The sequence below is a fragment of the Pseudophryne corroboree genome, chromosome 8 (assembly GCF_028390025.1).
Source record: "Pseudophryne corroboree isolate aPseCor3 chromosome 8, aPseCor3.hap2, whole genome shotgun sequence".
NCBI classification, from domain to species: Eukaryota; Metazoa; Chordata; class Amphibia; order Anura; family Myobatrachidae; genus Pseudophryne; species Pseudophryne corroboree.
Window position 1 is genome coordinate 93515255 of NC_086451.1, and position 7881 is coordinate 93523135.

Genomic DNA, 7881 nt, shown 5'->3' on the forward strand with positions numbered 1-7881 from the left:
CCCTATCAATCTCAATGCACGTGTGAAAATGGCGGCGACGCGCGGCTCCTTATATAGAATCCGAGTCTCGCGAGAATCCGACAGCGGGATGATGACGTTCGGGCGCGCTCGGGTTAACCGAGCAAGGCGGGAGGATCCGAGTCGCTCGGACCCGTGTAAAAAAAAGGTGAAGTTCGGGCGGGGCGGATTCCGAGGATCGAACCCGCTCATCACTAATATTTTGTAACACATTTTCTTTGTTTTCTAATTGACTTTTTTTTTTTCAGAGACAGAATGGAGAGTCAAGTCAGTACAGGAGATTTCAGATGAGCCTTGTCCTCCCAACTTCAAAGGCCTCACCGCACGTTCTATTCCCACCCCAGCATCTCCTTACTGAGGTGTTCACACTCACTCCTCCTTTAAATCAAGAAATATTACATTTCTTGGCACAGATGAGAATCTTTCGTCAGAGCTGATGGCCTCACATGAAAACCTGACTTGCCGACTTGTAATCTATTTAGGATATGCAGACACATTAACCCTTTAGGCATTTTTGGAAATGTGAATAATTACAGGTAAGTTTCAATCTGCTTGGTGCTTGTGCATAATTTATATGTCACAACAATGGCCTTATAAATATACAGTCACCTTCCAGCACGAGCTGATGGTTGCTGCATACTTAGTCTCTGAGCAGTATGTGTGTGTGTGTGTGTGTGTGTGTGTGTGTGTGTGTGTGTGTTTTGCATCTCAGTTTCATTATATTAGCTGACTATAGATAATTTAATGATTTGAAACTTTAGGGGGCCTGATTGTGAGTTGCTGCAAGTGGAAGTGGAAGCATCTAGCGATTATTTGCAAACTGTGCATAGGCCGCATCACGCATAAACACCTTGATGGGGGCTACGGCCACAAACGTGTCCATGGGCATTAATTTGCTGCTACCATACGGATGTAGACAAGAGAATACATTTGTGGGAGTGCTGTAGGAGACTGGCCAGAGCTCCATGCTATCTGAGGTGCGCATATGGTGAAGGGACGCATGCTTCAGACAGGTCTCTTTCAGCCAGCATAGGGTACCAATGATGACAGGTGTGGCTGTGGAGAGAAAAATAGTGGACACTGCCGTTAGAGGCATGAAGCTAAGCGGAAAGACACATTAGCATATGGTACTAAGGGTGCTGCGACCCTTAAGATAAGGTTCCTTTTTGCCTTCAAATCAGGTCCTTGTGGTCTATTTAATAAATAAAAATATGGCTTTGCAGAAAGCCATGCTCTTGTCTGTATTTAGTGGAGAAATGACTGATTACTCCGCCATAATTGGGGCTGTGCAGGAACAGTACTTAAATAGATGAGAGAAGCAAACGTTCTTTCAGCTTTTTTGAGAAACATAACGCCATGTGTAGATGGCATTATGTGTCTTCTTACCTTCAGAAATGGAGGAAAGCAGGGAAGAGGCATTCCTGCTTTCCTATCCTTCCCCGGCCGGCTCAGAGGTGTTCGGTCCACTGCCAGCACTCACTCTTCTGTGCACCCCCCCTCTCCTCCCCCAGCTCGCTCCATTGATGAGCATCGGGCTGACATCATTTGCGCTGATCATGCGCAGAGTATTCAAACATCATTTGTATGTACTGTTCTTCCCTGATTTTCAGTGAGATGCTTCCACGCATGTACAATTGGCTGATATTTATTTCATGGGTATATTGTTATAACGGGTTAGTATCGCGTGACCGGCGGTCGGGAGACTGCGGGTCACCATACCGACGGTGGGATTCCGGCATTTACATGCCTGGCGGGGAGAAGGGCAAGCGCAACAAAGCCCCTTGAGAGTTCACTGTGCTCGCTACGCTGCAGGCTCAGTGGTGAGCTGCGCACGACACAGGTACTATTCCCACTCTATGGGGGTCGTTAGTTGGCATGTCGACTTTAGGGATTGTGAGGGGGGTGGAATGTAGGAGATGGTATCGTGACCAGCGGTCTCCTAACCGCCAGTCACATAACTACATCTTGTTATAATATAAAGGATTTGGGGGTACAAAATATTTAGCTGCAGCACAAACACTGGGGGTGTTCTAGCACCCACAGAGCTATCTCAAATGTCTATAATAGTAACCATACATTGTAATACTGAGTGTAGTTTTATACAGAGTGTTTATCAAGCAGTGGTTCCACAACACAATTATAAGTAAATTATGTTTAAAAAAGTTGAAAATTACCCTGCATTTCAATTTCAAGCTGTGTAACATATAAAAACATGCAAGTAATACATTGCAAGTAAAATAAGTTAATAATGGAAAACACAAACACCTATATACTTAAGTCATTTGTTTCATTTTGGCTTAAATATTTTGTCATTTTTTTTTGTCATATTTTGCCTACATGTATTTTGGTAAAATAATAAAATAAAAGTTTATACAGGTTGAGTATCCCATATCCAAATATTCCGAAATACGGAATATTCCGAAATACGGACTTTTTTTAGTGAGAGTGAGATAGTGAAACCTTTGTTTTTTGATGGCTCAATGTACACAAACTTTGTTTAATACACAAAGTTATTAAAAATATTGTATTAAATTACCTTCAGGCTGTGTGTATAAGGTGTATATGAAACATAAATGAATTGTGTGAATGTAGACACACTTTGTTTAATGCACAAAGTTATAAAAAATATTGGCTAAAATTACCTTCAGGCTGTGTGTATAAGGTGTATATGTAACATAAATGCATTCTGTGCTTAGATTAAGGTCCCATCACCATGATATCTCATTATGGTATGCAATTATTCCAAAATACGGAAAAATCCCATATCCAAAATACCTCTGGTCCCAAGCATTTTGGATAAGGGAGACTCAACCTGTATTTAATTTACGTACTCTCCAGATTCCAGACATTTGATGTATTTCACTTCCCATGTATGACAGGCAGGGGGAGCCATCTGCACAGATTACTTGTAGCTGCGTGTTTATGTTTTATCACAATCCACGCAGCCTCCGGAGTAAAGGATGTTTTCATTTCATGTAGCATCAGCACACATTAAAATGGTGGCGGTGGGTGCTTTTATACAGTGACTCTTCCCTGAAACCCCTGCATACTCAGGTGATAATAATTGCGACAGGGGGAACTATATATATATATATATATATATATACATACAAACAGGAAATTCAGCACTCACCATAGCAAGCTCACTTGTCCTCACAACATCAATAAATAAATTATGGGGGTTTAGTTGGGGAATTGGCCAATGCATGGAAGCCTGCAAACTGCTCGCCAAGGTACCCCACCTTCTTGCAGGTCCTACACTACCACAAAGTCCCAAAAATTAAAACCTGGCAACTGTAAACACACATAACATAACTGCAAATATGCCCCCTAGGTTTAAGGTATACCTGCCACCAGTGGCGTAAGTTTGTCCCAGTTGCCCGGAGGGAAGGAAAATATTGGTGCCCCATATATATATATATATATATATATATATATATATAAAACACTCACTCCTCCAGCGATGCAGAAAAAGTAGACAAGCCAGCACTCGCGTGTAGATGAAAGAAAAGCAGGATTTATTCCTTAACCAAACGGCATGGTGAAGTACAGCAAATACAGCAAACACAGCCCGACAGCTGTTTCAACCGACTGGTCTTCCTCAGCCCCTGAGGAAGACCAGTCGGTTGAAACAGCTGTCGGGCTGTTTGCTGTATTTGCTGTACTTCACCATGCCGTTTGGTTAAGGAATAAATCCTGCTTTTCTTTCATCTACACGTGAGTGCTGGCTTGTCTACATTTTCTGCATCGCTGGAGAAGTGAGTGTTCTATATTTATTGCTGCCTTGTACCACCATTTTTTGCTTTATATATATAGGCTTTGAGTGCTGTCGTGATTTCCTATATATATATATATACACACACACACACACACAGACACACATTTGCTCCTGCATAGCAAGTCTGCAGATTCTAAGTATATGAAGCTACTACAAAACCGTTGCAACTAGGCAGATCTATGTAGTGCGCAGCCACACACTACATAAATCTACTCAGTCACTCACAATGCTGATTATTTCTCTGACAATTAATTTGCAAGTGTCATATCCAGGATTAGAGCCCACAACCTATTACACTGGTAGCATGCACCTTACTGATGGCGATATCTGCTCTTGCATAGGAAGTATGAGAATTCTAACTATACGAAGTTACGTGTAATTATCAGAGAAATAACATCATATAGATAGAATTCTCATGCTTCCTTTATAGGAGCAAATAGCTTCATCAGTAAGGTGTCTGCATCCAGTATATCTATAATAAAAAGGGTGTGATTTGTAAGGTGTGACTAGTGGGGAAGTCGGCTACGGAAGAGATACCGGCTGCTGTCAAATAACTTAATTGATTAATGTCGCTGAACACATGGAACAGGAGGAGAGGTGCCCCCCTTCAAAGCAGAAGCCCGGCGGCAGCTGACTCCGTTGCCTCCCAGAGTTCTGCCTCTGCCTGCCACATATCTTATGGCTTTTAAAGGCATACTAGTCACCTAACACTGGCTGATAAATTACTAAGGAGCAGCTGACACAGGTTTAGAACAAATGAGTTTACACAGGGGTGCATGAAAGGCCTGTGGCCACAGTTAATAAGAGTTAACCAAAGATTAACCCCGCAATATACAAACAAATATAGAAAACCACAGCACTCGCCACCCCAGAAGCGGGGTGCAGTATCCGCACTTGCCACTCATAGGGTGGGGTGCATGCAGCCCATGGCCACCTTACCCAGATATGTATTTATATAATATATATATATATATATATATATAATCTCTCTATCTATCTATCTATCTATCTATCTATCTATCTCTCTATAACTAGATGGACGGACAGATGAACAGGATAATATCTGGTATCAGTACTTTGTATTAACACGCTGATGCAGGTTATTACATTTCCCCCTCAGTATCTATGTTATAACGTATCACCTTCACCGGTGCAATCTTTCTGCAGAAATCACCTGAAAAATGGTGCCACTGGTGGATTCTAGAGGGCCCATAGCGGGACTGCTGTACCATTCACATTGTGGGAAGAGGCGTTCTCTCATAGGCCTTGCACAGTGTAGGCGTGTTTAAACACAAGCTGATACAGACCAGGACAAATAGTATCATTTGTGGGTGCCGAGGGGCCAAGACAAATAACTTGATGATAATGATGATAGTCCTCAGCAATGACGCACCACTTGTGATTAGATAAACGCAAATGAAACGCTGATACTGATTGGTGCATTTTTTGTTTGATCGTACATATACAGTAATATGTTTTTGTGCCAGTGTTTTATCACTTTCTTGTTGTTTTTTTGTTTTAGTTACACAAGATGGAGGATTATACCGGCTGCTTGACAGATTTTATTGAAGCATAATACTGAATACTGTATTTTGTCAAGAAAAATAAATGGTTTAACTTTAAAGCATGGGTGTTAGTGTGCTGTATATAATATATGTTAGGCTGCATAATACTGGCACATATGCTCCCGGCACATGCACACTAAATAATAAAATATCTAAATTGTACTGCGATACACAACGGGCCTAATTCAGACCTGATCGCAGCAGCAAAATTGTTCTCTAATGGGCAAAACCACGGGCACTGCAGGGGGAGCAGATATAACATGTGCAGAGAGAGTTAGATTTGGGTGGGGGGTGTTTAAACCGAATTCTAAATTGTAGTGCCAAATAAAGCAGCCAGTATTTACCCTGCACAGGAACAAAATAACCCAATCAAATCTAAATTTCTCTGATCATGTTATATCTGCCCCCCCCCCCCCCCCTGCAGTGCACATGGTCTTGCTTATTAGAGAACAATTTTGCTGCTGTGATCAGGTCTGAATTAGGCCCAATGTTTGAAATCACAAATGATTATTCATCCATATAATCTATGATATTGTATATATTAGAGAGATTAGACATTTGCAAACTGTTCAACTGAATATTGGCCTCATTCATCATTTCAGCACAGAACTTGGCATGTTTACAGCGGAACGTGGTCTTAAGTATAGCACATGGAATTCCTTATTCCTATCCCAGCCACACAGAGGTATATACCCTGACACCATCATCATTATTGTTGTGTTCATAGACTATAAATTTGGCAAAATGTGGACTGATCTACTACAGTGCAGAGTGCCATTATGTGGATCAGGACCATCAGTAGGGGTGTGCTACCGGTGCCCCCACACATTGCTGTCCCATAGCCCTTGCTTCTGGCTAGAGGGGAGTATGAACGGCATATAGTCAGACAGCACACAAAGTATGCCGCCCAACTTTGCTGGCAGCAACTCTGGACAGAAAAGGGGGGTAGCTTCAGTGGGAGGAGGTGTGACCTCAGTTAGGAAGGCGTGGCCTCACTGCAAGACTCTGTTTTCATCATTTGGGGGCATCCCTAGCACTTCTCCAGCAGCTGGGCAGCCTTCTGGCTCACATCCCTGCATGGCATCTATTCAGGATCACACGCTGCTTTGCAGAGAAGCAAGGGTGTAGAATGTTATGCCGGCGGTCGGGCTCCGGGCGACCAGCATACAGGCGCCGGAATCCCGACCGCCGGCATACCGACAGCTGGGTGAGCGCAAATGAGCCCCTTGTGGTCTTGCTGCGCTCGTACGCACGCCACGCTATCTATTCTCCCTCCAGGGGGTCGTGGACCCCCAAGAGGGAGAAAAGCTGTCGGTATGCTGGCGCCGGTATGCTGGTCGTCGGGAGCCCGGCCGCCGGCAAACTGAAGACCACCCATAATCAAGGGCCCCCCAACCTTCCCCCCACCCACCTGCAGGACACTGCGGAGTGCAGGTGGGACGGTGTCTGATTAGCATGACTGTCCCACTGGACTTGAGACAGTTGGCTGTTTGTCATGGGCAGTTTGCCTTAGTAAGCATCCCAGATTGTGGGTTACTCTTGGATTTATACACATTAAATCTGTTTGTAACGTCCACTGTATAGTGGAATTAGGTGTGTAGAGAGACATTGAGGAACTAGATAGCATTTTTAGGCTTTTATATTTTTTTATTTTGTTTTAAAGGACTATTAGAGCAATAGTCTCAACAAATAGCTTTCATTATAAGACAATTGTCCGTTTATTGATAATTGGCTCTGATATATTGGATGTGTGGTGAGCGCTGGGAGTTTTTTTAATCTTTGTATGGAACGGCACCCTGCCGGCAGGATCACTGACGGAGCATTCAAAGGATGCTCCAGACAGGAACCCAGCAATCGGAATGTCCTCAGAATGCTCCACTTAACGCTGCACTTGTTAGCAGCCCCATCCCCTCTGCAGCATGCAATGAAGTCATACGCCCAACGTCATGACTTTGTGCACTCAGGGTATGAGGGTGGCACGCTGTTACGGCAATGAGATGAACTCCAAGAATCTATCACCAGAACTTACCTCAGTTCTACCGTAGAATTCAATGGGCGGAATTCAAATATTTTCCTACCTGCAGCTACAAGATGGCGCCCAAATGGAGCTATTCAATTGTAACTCTGTTTGGGCATGATAGCTGCCAGCATCTACATTTCAGCTTGCACCCCCCAGGGGTGGACAGCTGAAATGCGTAAAAAAAGTGACCCATTTGGGTGTTTGCGATCGCACTCAGCACTTTGGTCGGGTTTAGCTGCTTTACGTGGCTATACACAACCTTTATTAGAGCGATCGGCGCAAAAAAAACTATTGAATTGCACCCTACGATCTCCCATCACTTTAGATGGGAAATCACTGGTGCAAAGCAATTGAATATCACCCAATGTGTGCAAAATGCAGTAGGATATTCTTGTACCAATACATTGACTGGGAGACTTGCATTGGAACCTCAACATTTCAAAGATGAAACATGCCGCATAAGATGCTTTTCAACGTTACATGAACCAGTTGGTTGGGAT

At 43.4% G+C, this 7881-nt stretch overlaps 1 long non-coding RNA gene across 1 annotated transcript; it reads left to right on the top strand.

Moving 5' to 3' along the window:
• Positions 1-270: 270 nt before the first annotated feature.
• LOC134947522 (uncharacterized) lies at positions 271-5420 on the top strand. Its single transcript, XR_010182597.1, has 2 exons — positions 271-554; positions 5319-5420. It is a non-coding gene; the product is annotated as an uncharacterized LOC134947522 (long non-coding RNA).
• The last annotated feature ends 2461 nt before the right edge of the window (positions 5421-7881 follow it).